This window comes from Lolium rigidum, chromosome 7 (genome assembly GCF_022539505.1).
Source record: "Lolium rigidum isolate FL_2022 chromosome 7, APGP_CSIRO_Lrig_0.1, whole genome shotgun sequence".
Lineage (NCBI taxonomy): Eukaryota > Viridiplantae > Streptophyta > Magnoliopsida > Poales > Poaceae > Lolium > Lolium rigidum.
Window position 1 is genome coordinate 252,041,797 of NC_061514.1, and position 21,149 is coordinate 252,062,945.

Genomic DNA, 21,149 nt, shown 5'->3' on the forward strand with positions numbered 1-21,149 from the left:
CTTACAGTAAACCAGATTGTGATTGCCCATGGTGAAGTACCTCCTGACATTCCCTATGCTGCTATGGTAGGGCTTAAGCTACGACAATATCCTCCTATTACCACCTACGTCTTTGAGCGGGATCCCATATATACTGCACCTCCAGGGGAAAGTTTCCAGGCAGCTTAACAGCCTCGGCGACCACTCTCTGTTCCTCGGACTCAATTACCCTATCATGGACAACCTGAAGAAACGTGAAGCAAATGCTCCTGATGGCACATTGGTTCCATTTATGAGGAAAAACTGCGCATACACAGCATACAGGAGGTTTCTTTGTAATCAATACCCTAACATTTTGCGCTGCAACCGGCAGCCAGATGGAGGTGATACTGTGGGAGTAATCAGCCTTCCCGAAGATGGTTGGGCTAGTGTCCCACAAGCGTCAATGTGGTTTAAGCCTGGTTTAGACTTTGCCCATTCCGTGTTACCTTTGAAAAAGACTGACACACATTTTTCTTGTGCTTGAAGTGTTGAGAAGTAGTACACCGTTTTTAGTATGTACTATATTGAATCAGTTTATTTGAACACTGCCCTGCTTTTGTATTGCGTGTTGCCTTTAGATTATAACCCATGTATGGATGTTTAATGTATGACTTTATTTCAGCACTATAATTACAATGTGTGTACACCCTTTATAATATAGCCATCTCCTGTTGATCATACGTTGAGAGGACCATTCCTTTTTTTTGCTTAGATAAGTGAACGTACATCCCTACGGGCAGCTGTTCTTGCTGCAGGCCACGAAATGTGCCTCAACTGGTCCTGAACTCCTGATTGATCGAGGTCTGTACCCCAAACCGGGCCGAGTCGGGGCAAGGAAGTAGATGTGCGACCTAGGTGACTGTGCGGACCCCACATGTGAAACATACTTAATTTTCCAAAAAAAAAACATGTCACTCAGGATCAGTTTGGCATCTACGTTTTTCTAAAATCAAAGTTGTAAAATTGCAGTATTTTCTGTCTAGGCAACAGATACTTCAGATTAGAAAAAAGAGGTCAGGATCTTGTTTTTACAATGCAAAATTGGTGTAATTTTGGAAAACACGATATATTGAAAATTTTAATTTATGCTGAAACCGAACACCTGAAACGAAACATCTTCATAGTTTCAGGTAATGAATTTGGTACTGACTCAGATCTACTGTACGTTGAGAACTAAGTTTTAGCTCAGTGGCAAGGCAAGCGAGTGCGCAGCCAGCCCACCCGGGTTCGAATCCCCATCCGCGGTAATTTCGCAGGGGGGGCGAATAAACCGGGTTATCATCCATCCGCGGGGATAGTCTCATTCTACCTAAAACGTGTATAGCCAAGGGAGGGATCACTCCCCCGCTGATCAACGTTTTTTAGATCTACTGTATGTGAAATGAAGCAGTCATACTCTTATTTGGTCATCCAATATGCTGTGATGTGCTAGTGTACAACTGGTTGTTAACTGTCTTACCTGGATGCGCTAAATCTTTTAAATAGTTCATCTTAATTTGTATGTTGAGGCCCAAGGACTCTGATCCAGCAGATTGAACTCATGATGTTATTCAGATTTTTCGACCAAAACGTGATTCATATAGAATCATAGATACAAATAGTTCGCTGGATACAATCCGGAGGCACACCACTGTAACGCCCCACTTTTGCAACCTTGTTTATTTGTCCTTCATGCAAAAATTAGGGGGAACAAAAACTTTTTCTATAGACTAATTAGATGTATTACCTTGATCTGTTAGATATAATGGATTGCTTTGATCTGTAGGTAGCTGAATTGTCTTGTTTTGTTTGTTGAGTTTTGTCTTGAGCTACTTCAAAGAACAACACCTCTAGTGGTAAAACAAACAACTCACCTGATGAAACACATACGTGTCCTAGGAAAAGTTGTTTTCCTTTTTACTACATGAAACCCTCCTCATGATGGAAACATGAGTGTGCCATCTTGATTTTTCTCTTTGTGCAATCTAGCTCCAATCATCCTTAATTCAAAACTTGGGATCATCTACCATTTTTCTACATCCTTATCTTATACCCACTCCTCCTGGCTGATTCTGAAGCCAAGTCAACAATCTGTTTTGGCAAGCTTATAAGGTTCCAACTTTGACAGTTGATCTCTTAGCACCCACAACTAGTATTGTTGACCTCAATGCATGGATACCCTCTATGCAACACCCTCTACAACCTCCACGTCCTAATCCGGAGGCACACCACTGTAACGCCCCACTTTTGCAACCTTGTTTATTTGTCCTTCATGCAAAAATTAGGGGGAACAAAAACTTTTTCTATAGACTAATTAGATGTATTACCTTGATCTGTTAGATATAATGGATTGCTTTGATCTGTAGGTAGCTGAATTGTCTTGTTTTGTTTGTTGAGTTTTGTCTTGAGCTACTTCAAAGAACAACACCTCTAGTGGTAAAACAAACAACTCACCTGATGAAACACATACGTGTCCTAGGAAAAGTTGTTTTCCTTTTTACTACATCAAACCCTCCTCATGATGGAAACATGAGTGTGCCATCTTGATTTTTCTCTTTGTGCAATCTAGCTCCAATCATCCTTAATTCAAAACTTGGGATCATCTACCATTTTTCTACATCCTTATCTTATACCCACTCCTCCTGGCTGATTCGAAGCCAAGTCAACAATCTATTTTGGCAAGCTTATAAGGTTCCAACTTTGACAGTTGATCTCTTAGCACCCACAACTAGTATTGTTGACCTCAATGCATGGATACCCTCTATGCAACACCCTCTACAACCTCCACGTCCTGCATGCCTCAATCTACCCTTGCAACACATATATATATCCAACTTGATCTTATACCATATCCAAGGTTTCAACTCTAGATCACTTCCTTCACTTTTACCTCTTATTTTTATTCAAGTTTAATCTTCACAAAACCAAGAGTGGGAATGATGGGTACATTTTGTAGCCACCATCTACCCTTGAGAACATTTCTCCCTAAATTAGTTTTCTTTCTCAAAGACCCTATTGTTTTTCCTTCTCTAGTTTTGATCACAAAACTACTTCTAGTTTTATTAAATATTTTCAAGATATTTCTTCAAAGGAAACAAGGAACTTAAATGGGTTTTGTTTTTCATCCCATTTCTACCTTGTACTGATTTCTAAAGCATTACTTTCTATTTTGCTTTCTTTTTAACCAAAAGGCTTGTTAATGGTACCTATACCATTTCTTGTTTTCCTCTTGATTATTTCACATTTGAGAAAAACTCTACTTTACTTGAAGCTAAGTAGAATATTTTTTAACTCCTATGATCCAACTAGTTTTCTCTCAACATTTTAAAATTCCATTCCACTTGGGTTCATTCCCAATTGTTTCTAGACAATTGAGGTGTGTCCTATACCTTTCAATCCAACTCTTTTTCGAATAGCAACTCTTGCACATCTTGTGTACCTCTCTGATCTACCACATTGTATCCCCTAATCCTCCAATTCTTGATCAAGTAGATGATCATTTGATACTTTCAAATCACTCCCAATTGACCTCTTATTTGAAGAGCAACTTATATTTCATCATACCTATACCACTCCTCTATTCTTTTCCATCACCACCTTGACCTCATGAATTGATGATTTATGTCAATATATTCATCCTTGTGAGTATATGGTTACTTCACTCACCATTTCTCTTAACCTTGATCTATCATTAACTAAACCATCACCATCCCATCTACCTTGACATGCTCATGCATTGTTGCATGTGGTCAATCCCAATCCTTACAAAATTGAATTCAAATAAAAACTTCTAATCATCAAGTATACCTTTGGGTCTATTTTTCATCTTATGTTTGTCCCAACCAAAGTGGTAACAATTATCCTTAGAGTACATATCACCTCACACTTCTTTTTATCTATATGTACCTACTCCTATTCTAATCATCATCAAAGTCACTCGACATTATCTCCTCAACATCATGCCTTGGCCTATACACATTGATGTTGTGCATCTCTCTCACATTGCTCACTTGTGCTTGGCAAGAATGGAGCCGGCCATGACAATTTCGGCCACCCATTTTTCTCCTCACTTTCTTCCTCCACAAGCCTTGCCTCCCACTTAACCCAACCCATAAATGGGCAGCCACCCAACCAACCAAATCAAAGAAGGAGGCAGCCATCCCTCTCCCTCTATAAAAACCCTTGGTCGGCCACCCCCTCCACCTTTGGCTCTCATTTTTGACTCTCCACTCCTTCCACCACTCACTCACACTCCTCCCCTACCTCTTCCCCACGAGCTGCTGCTCCCCCAAGGCTCCATGACCGGCCATGGCCATGGAAAGCTCACCAAGATGCAGCTCCCTCCTCCCTCAAGCTCCCCCTCACCATGAGAGCTTCCCTCTCACTCTCTTCTCCCCTAACCCTAGCTGAATCCATCTCTCTTTCTCTTTTCCACTCTCACAAGTTTGGATCTTGATGCAGGTGCATGTTGGTCTAAGCATGGAGAAGCTTCACCCATCCTCAGATCTGAAGTTCTTGGCCAAAGTTCGTCCAAAACCTTGCAGTAATTTCTGTAATCTTGCTGTTTCAAATTCTGGTACGAACTTGTAAAATCCACCAAAACTCGTGTACAGCTCCGAATGGAGTGACTCAAAATTCCACGGTTAGCTAATGAAAAGATACACAACTTGGCGTTGGTTTCATCCTCAAATTCGCAACTGATCTACCTGACCAATTAATGTTCTGAAAACATGCATATTCACTGTTTGTTAGATTTGATTTGTTTTGCAAAATCTTTTTGAGCAAACTCAACTGGGGATGAAAGCCCTCTCCAGTAGCTTCATTTTTCCGTTGGTCTCACCTCAAATGACCACATAAAATTAAAATGGTTCACAGATCAAGTTATGGTGAGATCTGACTTTGTCTGTTTAGATCAGGAGCTTGGAGACGAACTTGCGAGTGAGAACAATTGCACTAGAACCGTATTGTCAATACGTTTCGGATGAAACTGACCTCATATTTTTAGGATTTTTCTACGATTTTTGGCTTACAGATCTTGTTTTCTGTACAGTCAGATTCAAGCAAAGTTCTAAAATTGTAGGATTAACCTTTTTGAGTGATTCCAATTGGGTTAGTCTTGTATTAGTACTGGGTATCTAGGAAAAATAATGTTAGTCTTTGTCCATGCATATTGGTTACTGATATTAATATGTGTGTGCTATATGAGTTGTTGGTTCAAAACTTTTTGGTTTATTTAAAACCCTTGACCAACTCTTTTTATTAGAATTGGGCAACCTTTGTTTTATGCTTGCAAAACAAAACATCTGCAGCTTAACATTAGTTCTATTGTTTCACTTGAGTTTTCAAAATGATATGGTATATGGTTTGCTTCCTATTTTGGATGTAGTGTTATGGGAGCAAATTAAATTGGGAAAACTGATTTCCACTTTTCCAAAAATGTTTATGTATTGTGAATGTTTTTGATGCCACACTAATGCACTTGTCCTCTTTATGATTTTATCTACCAGGGGATAATTGGTTTATACCATGGTGATAACCAAGAAAGACAATTGCTAAGTTGTGATGCACTCGTGCCTCTACTAGGTAAATAAATGGGGTTTTCTAAATTAAAACTCTTAAAGATGTTTTGTGGTAGCTATAAGTCCTTAGTACGTTATCCCTTGGCTGCATGATTATTTGTTGATTGTTGAATGTTATCTTGTTGGTGCAATGTGATTGATTGTGTTCCTTTTATATTTTCCGGCGATAGATGCGAACAATTCCGGAGAAGAAGAAGAAGAAGTGGAATCGGATGAGGAGATTATTTATATTGTTGGAATTATTATTTGATGGAGTTGAAGAAGTCCAGGGAAAAATAAGCCAAGGCAAGCCTCTCTTGATCTCCGAATGTTGAATCACATATTGTGGTTACTTTTTGTTATTCTTGTGTCTCGATCTATGTTGTGTTGTATCTACTTATGTTGATGGAGCATGCTCACCGTGAGCCTGTTGAATTCTCCTTGACACCTCACCTACCATCCCCTTTTTGGGAAAATGGTGGTCCTCATCATGATCTTGGTGTACCCTCTAAGTGTGATGGGTATGCCCACTTATCTTGTGTGTGTCGACCTCTTGACACCCTTCTTGCACCCTTATTGCACGCCTTAGAGGCACAATTGTTAGCATCATTCCCTCTTGTTGATGCTATGCATACTTACTCCCAAGTATGTTGAACCCCTTGTTGATGTTATGCATACTTACTCTCGAGTATGTTGAACCCCTTGTTGATCAGGGATATGCCATCCTACCTTGTTGAGTTACATGCTTACCATAAGCATGTGACACTTCTTGGCAATTAACTCCTACACCCATTGTGAGTGTAGTAGTAACAACATCATAATCTTGGTGTACTCTCATTTTGAGATGAGTATGCCTACCTACCTTAGGTATGTCAAATATCGTTGATCACCCTCACTTCTTTTAGTGTTGGTTGGTTAACACCACAAATCTGATAGTATTTTCCCTCTTATGTTGACAACATGCATGTTTCCCCTAAGCATGTATGCCCCCTTGACCACCTATATTATCATCTTCTTAGTGGCATGATGATTAACATCATGACCCTTGTTGTATCATCCTATTTATATTGTCCCTATGCATAGTTATTCTAAGTATGTACGATCCCCTTGACACTTCCACTACCCTCTTTATACACCATCTATGGCGTGATGACTCTCATCTTGTCCGTAGTGCAATACTAGTTCAACTCATGAAACTTTAGGTTGGGAACCCCTCAAGGCTTACCTTGTTGTAAATGCTGATGAAAACCTTGGGTAAGTTAACTCTACCCAAGTGTATGTTTTTGGAAAAGCAAATGTTTTGAACAAGGTTGTTCGGAGGAATATGGTTGGTTGTGGACAAATAAAGGAAGTGTGGGTAAAATGTTTTCAAAGGAGCACTGCGTATAAGTGTTCGCCAGCCCAACGTTTATCGCGCAACCACGCTACCCCAACATGGGCACGGGGCTTGGCCCGTAGTTTGTTGAAGCTGGCGTGAGACACCTCACAACTTTCTATAGGGGTGGATATGGTCCCTGAAGCCGGGTTGCGCTCTGGAGGAGGCAATACACTGTAGTTGCCTCTAGCCGGACGATTACTGAGGGTCTTCTGTCGTGGCGCCGGAGATACGCTCAAAAAGGAGGTATGCTGCCGGGGTGCCGGGAAGGGTTAAGCCCGCAGGGAAGGACTCATGCCAGTGGAGATAAGCGAAAGGTTATGTTCAGGTATCCGTCGTGGCATACGTTGTTATGCGGGGATGATGCCCACACGATAGGTATCCGGATAGTTGTGGGGAAAGTGTGCAAACTCTGCAGAGTTAAATCTATTCGAATAGCCGCGTCCGCGGTCATGGACGGGTTGCAAAGGCCAACTTTAACCTGGGCTAGTTTTGTTTTAGAAAAGATTTACAAAGAAAAAGAGAAAGTTGTTCTCGGAGTACCGGAAGGGTACTGAAAAAGTGGACGACCATATGGAGATGGTCGGAAAGGAAATAAAAAGGGCTACTCCCATCCTAGTGTTTTATGTTGAAGAACTCTTTTGAAGTATCTTCTTTAACAAAGATATAGAGATGTCATAGGACAACCATAGTGTCCCCATCACTTGAGATTCCGGGATGCTATATCCACAAGAGAAACTGATTCTCTTTCACATGCTATATCCACAAGAGAAACTGATTCTCTTTCACATATGCTATATCCACAAGAGAAACTATTCTTCCTCTTTTGTCTCTTTTAGTTAGCATTGTTAGCATCTTTCTTGATGGTTTGCGAGTACAATTCCAATGTACTCACGGCTTTGTCCCTGGCTATTTACTTAGCCAGACCTGGAGGAACTCGACATTTGAAGAAGGAGTTGACGACGTCTATGCGAGCTAGTAACGTCTTCCCAGTCAGTTGCATGTAGGGTTATGGCAGATGACTTGGGTACTGCGCTGCTGAAGTGATGTTGCTACTCTGATGTTTAGTTAGGCCCTTCGAGGCTATTATGTAAAGGTCGGTCATGTGAACTCATTGTAATTTTCTTATTCCGCTTTGTAATGGATGGTGTAATTTGATATCAGTTCGGTTATGTGTTCACGGCGCACTGATCATGGGATCGTGAACTGTTTACATAACATGGTATTTCGGACAGCTAGTCCGAGGTCCCCACAACCACGCCACACACTAGACAATAGAACGGGCTAACAAATGCGCCGCCGCATTCAGCTCGCGGCGAACATGAACAACAGAACATGTTGAGATTGTAGCAATAAGGTGCTTGATATCCTGGACAACTGGTCCACAAATCGAACGATCCATCTCACCGGCGCTGAACAATGGAGAGGCATTCAGTAGCTAGAGACACGTGATCGAGGCTCTCATCCTTAGCAAAGATTAAAGACCTCCTCATCGCCATGGCTTCATCTAGTTCAGGAATGGTAACCTCCTGGTAAGAGTCGCTGCAAGCAGCAACACAAACTCCATTATGGTCCCGGATCACCACTCCCGCTCCCATGCGGCGAGAAGAAACAAAAAGAGTGTAACAACCCAACTTTTTCACTTTCATTTAAAATTTTGGAATGCAAAATTTAGGGCCAACAAAAAAAAATTCTGTTGTAGAATTTGTCAGGCATGATTGATCTTGTTCTTGTTTGAGTTAGTGCTTGTGTGCTGTCTAGTGATAAATTTTCACTTGTGTGTAAATCCAAAAGCCCTTAAAAAAAACCTCTTTCATGGGTGACACTCTTTTCTCAATTTTGTTTCTTATTTAGTTAAAACTTTGCCAAGACCATTGCAACATTTCAATTCCCCTTCTATTGACTTGTGTGAAATTAAATTCTCTTTATTACTAAAACCCTAGGTTTTGAACTTTCCCTATTACATAAGTGAATCTCTCTAGATCACATTTTTCTCTTTTTGTTTTATTTCTTTTTCTTCTCTCTACTTAAACAAATATAGTTTGAAAATTCTTTAACCTAGTGATATTGATCTCATGTCACTACTATCCTTGATTTCCCAAACAAACCAAAGGAAGCTAGTCGCACCAAATTATTTTGAAATGGTGCTTAAATTTAGAGATGGTTACATAGACCTTGAATTAATTAAATTCGCCCCTCCCTCTTATTATCCTCATTTCTTTTCCAGCCTAACCATCTCACTCTCTCCACTCACTCACTCTGTACACACACACGTACACATGCATGCCCATTGTCCATCGACTGAATCAGGAGGAAATAAAGAGATAGAGGTGGCCGGGGCTTGGAGTGCACAAGCTGCCAATGGTGCATACCTCCACTTAGATGCAGCCAAGCCTGAAGCTGCACACCCTACACTCCCTCCTGTACTACCCTACCCCTCCTAGCTCCTCTTCCGTCCTTTCTCCACCATGGCCACCCGCATGGTGCCAATGCCTCTCTCTCTTTTCCCTGCTGCTCTTGCACGCGACGCCAGCAGCAGACGATGACCACTGCGTCTCTCTCTCTCGCCTAGACAGTCTCCAGGGACCTCCTCTCCATCGACCCGCCCTGGACCCCCAACCGATTCCGTGCACGCCTCCGTGGCCACGACCACGTCGGCTACCTCACCACCTCGCTCTGGTCGCACCGCCGTCAGCAACTGTAGACACTGCACGCCACCACCTCGGAGAACCTCCCCTCGGCAAGTCCTAGCCCAACCCGTGCACTCTCTCGCCGGCGCCATGTCGCGTCTTTCCGTCGAGCACCTTGCAGATGGATGTAACCTCTCCTTCTCGTGACCCTCTCGTGGCACCGCGACACTGGCATCACTCCAAGAACCCCCGTCACGGCACAGACACGCAGCGCCACCGCCCCTTTCATCCAATGGCGGGCTGTCGCCTCTCTTTCTTCCTCGCCGGACCTGGTGCACCGTGCGCCGCTTGGCACGGTATAAAACCCGCCAGACGTCCCTCCTTCCCCTTCATTCGCCACCATTTGCCCCTACTCATCACTCCACCCTCCCTCCTGAGCGGAGAGGAGCTCTGCTCCTCCCTGCCGTCGAGCACCACCTCGCCGCCGTAGCCATTGGCGGAGGTTGCTGTCGCTGTCGCGCCTCCACTATTTTTCCTCCCCTCTCTGTTTCATTTTGATCACGCTGAAGTGCTCGATCTGAGACGCCATTCGGTTTCCCTTTTTGTGCCATGCATACATTTTGATCACGCGGAGGTTGCTGTCGCTGTCGCGCCTCCAATATTTTTCCTCCCCTCTCTGTTTCCGTTGCTGTCGCCGGCGAGCAAGGCCGCTCCATCGCCGAAGGCCACCGTTGCCGGAGGAGAAGCTGTTGCTGCACCGCCGACGTCTTCCGTCCGCCCGCAACCCTCTCCGAGCCTTCCCCAAGCCACCCCTAGGTGAGCTCTCCGTCCCCGTCTCCGACGTCTGCGTCGCCGTCAACCGCTGCTGAGGCCATCTCTGTTTCCGCCGCCAGGACCACAGCTCGAAAGAACTTCCTCTTCCGCGTCCAACGCGCCCGACCCCGCCGGAACCTGCGTCCTGAGGTGAGCACACGAGCTGCCAGAAGAGCCAGGGTTTCCGCCGGTATCATGCGTCGCGTCGAGGAAGAAACCGCCTCGCATGCATGCGGTCGACGCGGGGCCCGCACGCCAGCGTGGCCCGCCACGTCCCCGCATTTCAAGCGGGATGGCTTCCCGCGCGGCCGCAGCGCTGCTGGGCCAAATCTGGCCGAGCCCAGCAGCCCCGGCCCGAATTCCTTTCCCCTTTTTCTCTATTTAAACCTGCCAGTAATCTCCTGTCTAGCTTTTATAATGCCAAAAATTCATCGAGTGACCGAATTTGTTGATTCAAATTTCTAGATGCTCAGAGATGTTTTCTATACCATTAATAAATGCATGCATGTGCGTTAGTGTTGTGAATATGTTCTATTAAATAAAAACCTAAAAAGTGTCTGATTGTGTATTTTATTTATTGTGTTAGATTTACAAACCCTTTCGGCATGAGGTTAATTTTTTTTGTGAAGTATATGTAAGTAGCTTTATTTTGGCACTATCCTAACATGCAGAAGCTTCTTAGATTTTGTTTGGTTAGCAAATTAAAATTGGACCAGAGAGCTCTTCACTGATTTTTAGTTTGGAAACCATAAATGTTTTTGACACAAAACCAAGTGCTACTGGTAGATATATCTATATGGTAATTTTGTGCCAAAGGAAATATTTTTCAGAGTTGTATTTTAATTCTAATAATTTTATTACTGAAACTTTATACCTTTTCAGTATATGATTTTTGTAAAATGACTCACATATCAGAAAAATGCCAAACCAGTGGGGTTATCTCACGTTTGGTATTAGCTATCCAGGGGTATGATTGGTTCTGGTTGGTGATGCTCTGATACTGGTGAGCCTAGCTATTTGTTTGCTCTGGTTTCTGTCTCATTTAAATTGTCTAAATTATTTTAAAAAATTATTTGCAAGTGATTCTTGTGCAAGTGTGTTACAAATTTGGTTAGCTTTCAGTAGGTATACTACATGTATTTTTGTGACTCACAGAAAGTTTTTTACCATTTAAATGGTTCTTAAGTCATTTCTGGAATTGTAAAAATCATATCTTTTGTTTTAAAAATCATAAATTAGTGAAACCACTTTCAGTAGCTTGAATTTGTAAACCTTTACATACTGTGATTTTACCAAATTTTTGTGTGCACTATTCTGGAATGGTTTGTTGATTCGGTGTGTGCTTGTTTCTTTTTATTTTGCGACGCTAGATTCGAACGCCGCCGGAAATAAAGGAGGAGGTGAATTTGGAGGAATTGAGGAAGAAGGCCAGGGACACTTTGCTAATCAAGGCAAGCCACCTCTTGATGCATACCTTGTCCTAATTATCTTGCTCTTGCATTATTACAAGTTTTATAAATTGCATGGTTTTTATTTTATTTATGTGAGTGGTTCCGGCACTCGAAGTTTTATTATTCCACCCTTACGGGTGCAGCCCTCGTGATGCCTACTGATCCAACACTTGCTAGAGATATGGTGTTTAACACCTTATCATCCTTGTCGCCGCTTTTCAAAGAAAATTCGGACTATAGGTCGGGAGCCCTCTTTAAAAAGGTTTGTGAAATTGTTTTCATGAAAGAAGTGTTTCGAAAACCTTGGAATGGGTTAGCCCTGCCCAAGTGTGAGTTTATGAAAAGGAAAAGGTTTTCGGGAAGAAAAGTTGCTGGAGGCAAGTGGAGAAAATTGTTTTCGAAAAACTTTGGTGAATGAGTACCTAACCGGACCTAGCCAGTACAACCACATTACCCTTACGTGGGACGGGGCGTAGCGTAGTAGTTTGTCTCGCCTTAGTTTGAATCCTGCAAGTGTAGTGGCAGTCCGACCATGGACGACGGGGTTCTTCCCATGAGAAGTGACGCAACCTATTTGCCTGTTTAGGTACGCGGGGTACAACTTATGAGCTCCCATTGAAATATGCCTAAGTGGTTGGATGGCATTCCGGAGGGTCGAGTGTGCTGGGAACCTTGCTACTCCTGGACAGCCCTCGGACTCTGGTGTTGGGAGGTACAACTCATTCGGCATGTCTTAGGCTAAGGCGAGCAGGCGAAAAACTACGATCGGGTACTTGTCGTGGCATAGGTTGATTATGCAGGGATGATGCCCACACGATGAGTATTCGGATCTTGTGGGTAAAGTGTACAACCTCTGCGAGTATAAAACTATTCGAATAGCCGTGTCCGCGGTTATGGACATGGGAAAGGCTGTTGCTTGGCATTAAAGGAAAGTTTTGTTTTACAAAAGTGTTTTCCAAAAAGATTTTGGAGATGTACCTGGGAGGTACGGAAAAATACCAGTGGGACTGGTGGAGATGTACCTGGGAGGTACGGTGGAAAGTTGAAAGTGTTTTGGCCACTCCGATGGCCGGAAATGAAAATGGGTTTTCCTCACCTATTACTCTTCAAATAAACTTGTTTTCAAAAAGGTTTTCAACAAAGGTATATAGATGTCACATTCTCGAGAGGAACTACCTCTCGCTCCTTGTCGCCCTAGTTTAGTGCATGTTCCTTGCTACTGCCATATTGCATATCCTTTATTTCTCTCTAAGGTGGTTTGCGAGTACATTCAAACATACTCATTGGCATTGTTGTCCTGGCTATTTACTTGGCCAGACTTTGAAGAGGATTACTTTGAAGAAGAGGAGTACGACGCCGAAGACGCGAACTAGGACGCTCTCCCAGTCAGCCGCCTGTAGGGTAAAGGCCTGACATGGGTTCCACCGCTGTTTGAAGTCAAGTTGTTTCCGCTGCTGTTTGTTGAATTACGTCATTGATGGCCGATGTTGTACTTACTAATACTTGTAATTCGGTACGGCAATGGATGTTGTAATCTGGTATCAGTTCGGTTATGTATTCACGATGGAATGATCTTGTGATCGTGAAATTGTATGCATAACAGGAGTTTCGGACTGGTAAGTCCGGGGCCCCACAAAGAGCAGCATCAACATTGATCAAAACCATTCCAATCGGTGGTGGAACCCAACAAGAAAGTGAAGAGGGTTCACGGCTGTAACTAGGCTTGGTTCTGAATAAGTGCTCAACAATAATGCCAACATAAGCTTCGATCTTTGCGGCTACGCTTGTGGGAGACACCATCTTATGTTCCTCTCTTAGCTTATTACTGGCATCCCAAATGTGCCAACATGTCACCGCCAGGACTGTAGCTTCAAGGTCACCACCTCTATCCAGATAATCAAAGATCCACATCTTGGGAGAGGCAAAATTCTTACGGTTTAGGTGAATACCATAGAATAACTTCAGACCACACCTCACGTGCAGCAGCTTCCACTTAGTTTCAAAGGCGGCAGGGGATCGAAAAAATGCAAATAGCCAGTAATTACAGTAAAAAATAAATCCAAGAAAGGAAACTTATATTGTTCATAGATGCTGACATGTGGGACCCATGAGCCAACAACGTCTCAAGGTTTCAAAGGCGCCATGTGATCAAAAGAAAATTGCAAATAGCCAGAAATTATTGGTCAAAATAAATCCAACAAAGGAAAGGTTTATTGTTTAAAGAGGCTGACATGCGAGACCCATGAGCCAGCAGCGTCCTCGACCTTTTAAAGGTAGAATAAACACATTTATCATTCTGAGAGGATGACATGCGGGGCCCAAGAGGCAGCAGCATCGTCAACATTTCCAAGGCGGCATGGGATCCAAAAAAAAGGCAAATAGCCAGAAATTAGGGGTCAAAAATAAATCAAAGAAAGGAAAGGTTTATTGTTCACAGAGGTCGACATGTGGGACCCATGAGCCAGTAGAGTCCTCAACGTTTCAAAGGCGGCATGGGATAAAAAAAAGGAACTAGCCACAAATTAGGGGTAAAAAATAACTCCAAGAAAGGAAACTTTTTTTGTAAATAGAGGACGACATGCGGGTCACATTTTGCAGCAGCGATCTCAGCGTTTCAAAGGTGGTACGGGATCGAAAGAAAAAGGCAAGTGACCAAATATCAGGAGCCAAAAATAACTCCAAGAAAAGAAACTTTACTCTACATAGAGGATGACATGCGGGTCCCATTTTGCAGCAGCGGTCTCAACGTTTCCAAGGTGGCACGGGATCAAAAGAAAAAGAAGTATCCAGAAATTAGGGGTAAAAAATAATATATCCAAGAAAGGAAACTTTTATTCTACAAAGAGGATGACTTGCGGGACACACGAGCCAGCAGGTTCCTCAACGTTTCAGAGCAGCATGAGATCGAAAGAAAAAAGGCAAGTGACTAAATATCAGGTGCCAAAATAATCCAAACAAACTTTTATTGTACATTGAGGATGACATGTGGGTCCCATTTTGCTGCAGCGGTGTCAACGTTTCAAAGTTGACATGAGATCGAAAGAAAAAGGCAAGTGACAAATATCAGGAGCCAAAAATAATCCACGAAAAGAAACTTTTATTGTACATAGAAGATGACATGTGGGTCCCATTTTGCAATAGCGGTCTCATAGTTTCCAAGGCGGTACAGGACCAAAAGAAAAAGGAAGTAGCCAGAAATCAGGGGGTCAAAAAATCCAAGAAAAGAAAGATTTCAATTAGGCTGCATCTGGACATCTGGGCCTTCGAACTATCTTGCTAGAAGCCTTTTGACTCGTACAATTTCAGCCCACTCCAAAACAGGAAAGTCCTATGCTTGGCAAAAAAAAGGAGATTCAACATATAAACAAAGATTCAACAAAAAACAAGGAAAGTCCTATGCTTGGCAAAAACAAAAAACAAGGAGATTCAACAAAAAACAAAGATTTAATTTATCCCTTTGAAATAGATCAGAGCTAAATACACTATTTATTGTCTGCAAAATAATCAAGATATCACATGTTTCTTGTACGGGGAGGCTGACATCGGGGACCCATGAGCCAGCATCGTCATCAACGTTTTAAAGGCGGCAGGGGATCGAAAGAAAAAATAAACCAAAAATGAGTTGGTAAAAAATCCAAGAAAATAAACATTTATCGTTCTAAGAGGATGACTTGCGGGACCCTTGGGGCAGCAGCATCCTCAACGTTTCCAAGGCGGCACGGGATAAAAAAAAGGTGAAATAGCCAGAAATTAGGGGTCAAAATAACCTCCAAGAAAGGAAAGGTTTATTGTTCATATAGGCTGACATGTGGGACCCATGAGCCAGCAGGTTCCTCAGCGTTTCAAAGGTGGCATGAGATCGAAAGAAAAAGGCAAGTGACCAAATATCAGGACCCGAAATAATCCAAGAAAGGAAACTTTTATTATACATAGATGATGACATGCGGGACCCATTTTGCAGCAGCAGTCTCAACATTTCCAAGGCGGCATGGGATCAAAAGAAAAAGGAAGTAGCCAGAAATCAGGGGGTCAAAAAAATCCAAGAAAAGAAAGATTTCAATTGGGCTGCATCTGGCCATCTGGGCCTTCGAACTATTGTGCTGGCGCCTTTTGACTTGTACAATTTCAGCCCACTCCAAAACATGAAAGTCCTTTTTTCGATATAAAACATGAAACTCCAATGTTTCGCAAAAACAAAAAACAAGGAGATTCAACATATAATTGTTTATGTAGAAATGAAGATTTAATTTATCCGTTTGCAAGCTCAGAGCGAAATACACTGTTTATTGTTTGCAAAATAATCAACATATCACATGTTTCTTGTACGGGGAGGCTGACATCGGGGACCCATGAGCCAACAGCGTCGTCAAAGTTTTAAAGGCGGCAGGAGATAGAAAGAAAAAATAAGCCAAAAATCAGTTGGTAAAAAATCCAAGAAAATAAACATTCATCGTTCTGGGAGGATGACATGCGGGACCCATGGGGCAACATCATCCTCAACGTTTCCAAGGCGGCATAGGATTAAAAAAAGGCAAAATAGCCAGAAATTGGAGGTCAAAATAACTCCAAGAAAGGAAAGGTTTATTGTTCGTAGAGGCTCACATGTGGGACCCATGAGCAAGCAGAATCCTCAACGTTTCGAAGGTGGCAGGGGATCAAAAGAAAAAAGGAAGTATCCAGAAATTAGGGGTAAAATAACTCCAAGAAAGGAAACTTTTATTGTTCGTACAGGATGACATGCGGGACCCATGTGCCAGCAGCTTAATCAACGTTTGAAAGGCGGCATGAGATCGAAAGAAAAATGCAAGTGACAAAATATTAGGAGCCAAAGATAATCCAAGAAAAGAAACTTTAGTGAACATAGAGGATGACATGTGGGACCGACCTGCCAGTTGCGTCGTCATCGTTTCAAAGAGGGCATGGGATCAAAAGAAAAAGGCAAATAGCCAGAAATTAGGGGTAAAAAATAAATCCAACAAAGGAAACTATTATTGTTCATAGAGGATGACATGCGGGACCCATGAGCCAGCAGCTTCCTCAGCGTTTCTAAGTCGGCATGAGATCGAAAGAAAAAGGCAAGTGACCAAATATCAGGAGCCAAAAATAATCCAAGAAAAGAAACTTTATTGTACATAGAGGATGACATGCGGGTCCTATTTTGCAGCAGCGGTCTCAACGTTTCCAAGGCGGCACAGGACAAAAGAAAAATGAAGTAGCCAGAAATCAGGGGGTGAAAAAAATCGAAGAAAAGAAAGATTTCAATTGGGCTGCATCTGGACATCTGGGCCCTCGAACTATCCTGCTAGGCCTTTTGACTCGTACAATTTCCGCCCACTCCAAAACAGGAAAGTTCGGATTTTTCTAAAAAAACAGGAAAGTCCTATGCTTCGCAAAAACAAAAAACAAGGAGATTCAACATATAAGTTTATTTATGAAAAATATAGATTTAATTAATCCGTTTGCAATAGCTCAGAGTGAAGTACACTATTTATTGTCTGCAAAATAATTAATATATCACATGTTTCTTGTACGGGGAGGCTGACATCGGGGACCCGTGAGAAAGTAGCGTCCTCAACGTTTTAAAGGCGGCAGGAGCTCGAAAGAAAAAATAAGCCAAAAATCATTTGGTAAACAAAATCCAAGAAAAGAAACATTTACCATTATGAGAGGATGACATGCGGGACCCATGAGGCAGCAGCATCCTCAGCGTTTATTGTTCATAGAGGCTGACATGTGGGACCCGTGAGCCAGCAGCGTCCTCAACGTTTTAAAGGCGGCAGGAGATCGAAAGAAAAATAAGCCAAAAATCATTTGGTAAACAAAATCCAAGAAAAGAAACATTTACCGTTCTGAGAGGATGACATGCGGGACCCATGAGGCAGCAGAGTCCTCAACGATTCCAAGGCGGCAGGGGATCAAAAGAAAAAAAAGGAAATATCCAGAAATTAATTAGGGGTTTAAAATAAATCCATCAAAGGAAACTTTTATTGTTCATAGAGGATGACATGTGGGACCGAGCTGCCAACAGCGTCCTCATCGTTTCAAAGGGGGCATGAGATCAAAATAAAAAAGGCAAATAGCCAGAAATTAGGGGTCAAAAATAACTCCAAGAAAGGAAACTTTTATTGTTCGTAGAGGATGACATGCGGGACCCATGAGCCAGCAGCTTACTCAACGTTTCAAAGGCGGCATGAGATCGAAAGAAAAAGGCAAGTGACAAAATATCATGAGCCAAAGATAATCCAAGAAAAGAAACTTTATTGTACATAGAGGATGACATGCCGGTCCCATTTAGCAAAGACGGTCTCAACGTTTCAAATGCGGCTTGAGATCAAAAGAAAAAGAAAGTTGATTGTACATAGAGGATGACATGCGGGTCCCATGAGTTAGCAGCTTACTCAACGTTTCCAAGGTGGCAGGGGATGAAAAGAAAAAGGAAATAGCCAAAAAATCAGAGGGTGAAAAAAAATCCAAGAAAAAAAAGTTTTATAGCACATAGAGGATGACATGCGGGTCCCATGAGCCAGCAGGTTCATCAACGTTTCAAACGTGGCATGAGATCGAAAGAAAAAGGCAAGTGACCAAATATCAGGAGCCAAAAATAATTCAAGAAAAGAAACTTGATTATACATAGAGGATGACATGCGGGTTCATGAGTTAGCAGCTTACTCAATGATTCCAAGGCGGCAGGGGATCAAAAGAAAAAGGAAATAGCCAAAAATCAGAGGGTGAAAAAAATCCAAGAAAAGAAACTTGTATTGTACATAGAGGATGACATGCGGGTCCCATTTGCAGCAGCGGTCCCAACGTTTCAAATGCGGCTTGAGATCAAAAGAAAAAGAAAGTAGCCAGAAATTAGGGGGTCAAAAAAACTCCAAGAAAGGAAAGCTTTATCGTTCATACAAGCTGACATGTGGGACCTATGAGCCAACAGCTTACTCAACGTTTCAAAGGCGGCAGGGGATCAAAAGAAAAAGGAAATAGCCAAAAACCAGAGGGTGAAAAAAAAATCTAAGAAAAGAAACTTTTATTGTACATAGAGGATGACATGCGGGTCCCATTTAGCAGCAGCGGTATCACCATTTGAGAGGCGGCACGGGATCGAAACAAAAAGGCAAGTGACCAAATATGAGGTGCCAAAAAAAATCAAAGAAAAGAAAGTTTTATAGTACATAGAGCATGACATGCGGGTCCCATTTAGCAGCAGCGGTCTCACCGTTTGAGAGGCGGCACAGGATCGAAAGAAAAAGGAAAGTGACCAAATATGAGGTGCCAAATATAACTCCAAGAAAAGAAAGTTGATTGCACATAGAGGATGACATGCGGGTCCCATTTAGCAGCAGCGGTCTCAACGTTTCCAAGGCGGCACGAGATAAAAAGATAAAGGAAGTAGCCAGAAATCAGGGGGTCAAAAAAATCCAACAATAGAAAGGATTTTGGTTCATAGAGGATGACATGCGGGACCCATGATCCTGCATCGTAAACGGCTCGATCGGAGAGCGTTGAACGAGATGGCGCGATCGAGAAAAAAAACAATGCTAGAGAGGCTGCCATCTGGGCCCTACATCCCTGGGCGGTGCGGATTTGCTTTGACTCGACTGGCGAACCCGGGAATTCGCGATGCACCACGTCCCGGGCCACCATAGGAGACGTTTTGGCCGCTTTCGTCGGGCTAGGTGCCCTCAAAAACGAGAAAAAAAAAGTTTTGACATGCACCACGGAGAGACCCAAAATCGTCGGCCATGGTGCACCAGCAACCACGGCGTGACTTCAACTTCGTCGGCCATGGCAACTTTTCTTGTAGTGTAAATACGGAGGAACTTACTAAGCAAGTTCGTGATAGACTTGTGGAGGGCACCTTCCTTTTTATCGGCAGCGACAGCAGCCTCGCGTCTGGCATCATGCTCATCCTTCATCTTCTGCTTCAGCTTCTTCAGTTCATCTTTCAGCAAGATGTTTTCATTTTGGGCTTCGGCTGTGAGCTTGTTAGCCTCCATCACTTGGTCAGCCGAAATTCTGATGGTCTTCCGAAGCTGAACATTCTCAGATTCCAGGCGAGTAAATTGATCAGCAAAATCTGCCACAGCGTCAACTGTGGCATAGATTGGCTGCAAGAAAAAGGTCAAGGAATTTCAGCCAAGTATGGAAATTCGCCGCAAAAGAAGAAAGTCAAGTTAAATGGTTCATTTACATGATCACGAGCAGCCGAAGGAACGGGGGTGCTGCCAGGAGGAATAACCTTCGACACCGGAACCTTCCCTACGGTCGTCCTTGAGGGCGGCGTCGGGTCGACGGGTGAAGGGTTCGATTCCTTGGCTGACTCGGCCTTCCCGGAGAGCAACTTAGCCCTCTTTGCGAGAGGGAGTTCATCATCCTCGTCAGAGCTGCTTGAAAAGCAAGGACATTCATCATGCGAAACAAAGAAGGTTAGTTGCAAAGAGAAAAATAGGCACTCACAGGTCCAAGTCATCTTCGGTAGCAAAAAAGCTTGTCGCAGTAGGGGGAGGTGATGCAGTTTCATCGGCATCATCATCTTTTCCGCTAGGACTCGATTCAGCCATTGTGATCAAGTCTTCATTTATCCTCCTGCACCGCCTACTCTTGGTGAAAACCTCGTCTTCAGGGGCTTCATCCCCTTGGACGTCACTATCCACAAGGGCGTGCTGGGCGTCCTCAGTCTCTTCGGAGTCATCATCGTCGTCCTCTAGTTCTACACCACTTTCGGGTGTAGGAGGATAACATTGAGCTACGGTGGAGGCCTGTTGACAGATGAAAAATTAGTAGAAGATCAGAAAGCAGAATGACAATAGTAATTAAAGCAAAGTGCAGTAAAGATTACCTCGGCTAGAAGGTGCTTGAAATCATATGGAGGGCGAGCCGAAGTAAGGACAATGTTGTCCTTCATGCTGAAGCAAGTGAGACGACGCACCTCGTCGCGAAGTTCGTCATCCGACAGGTCGGTTGAGCTGACTCTGGACTTGCCGTCCTTAGCAACATACATCCACAGCTGGTGAGGCCGGGACAACAGCGGATGCACCCGACGTTTTAGGAACACCGAGACTACCTCAGTGTCGCACATCGTTAAGCCTCCTGTGTTCTTTAGGTCTACGACCTATTCGAACAACTTATCGGCTATAGCGCTTTCTTCAGGAGACAGGATGTTTTGCCAGGACTTCTTCGGCTGAGCCACCAGAACTCTTCGAACGGAGGAAGGTTGGAGCGCCGCCCAGATGCTGGAATATCTCGCAGGTAGAACCATTTGTGGCACCAGCCCTGGACAGATTCTTTCATCAGGAAGTTGAAGTAATCAACCTCCTTTCTG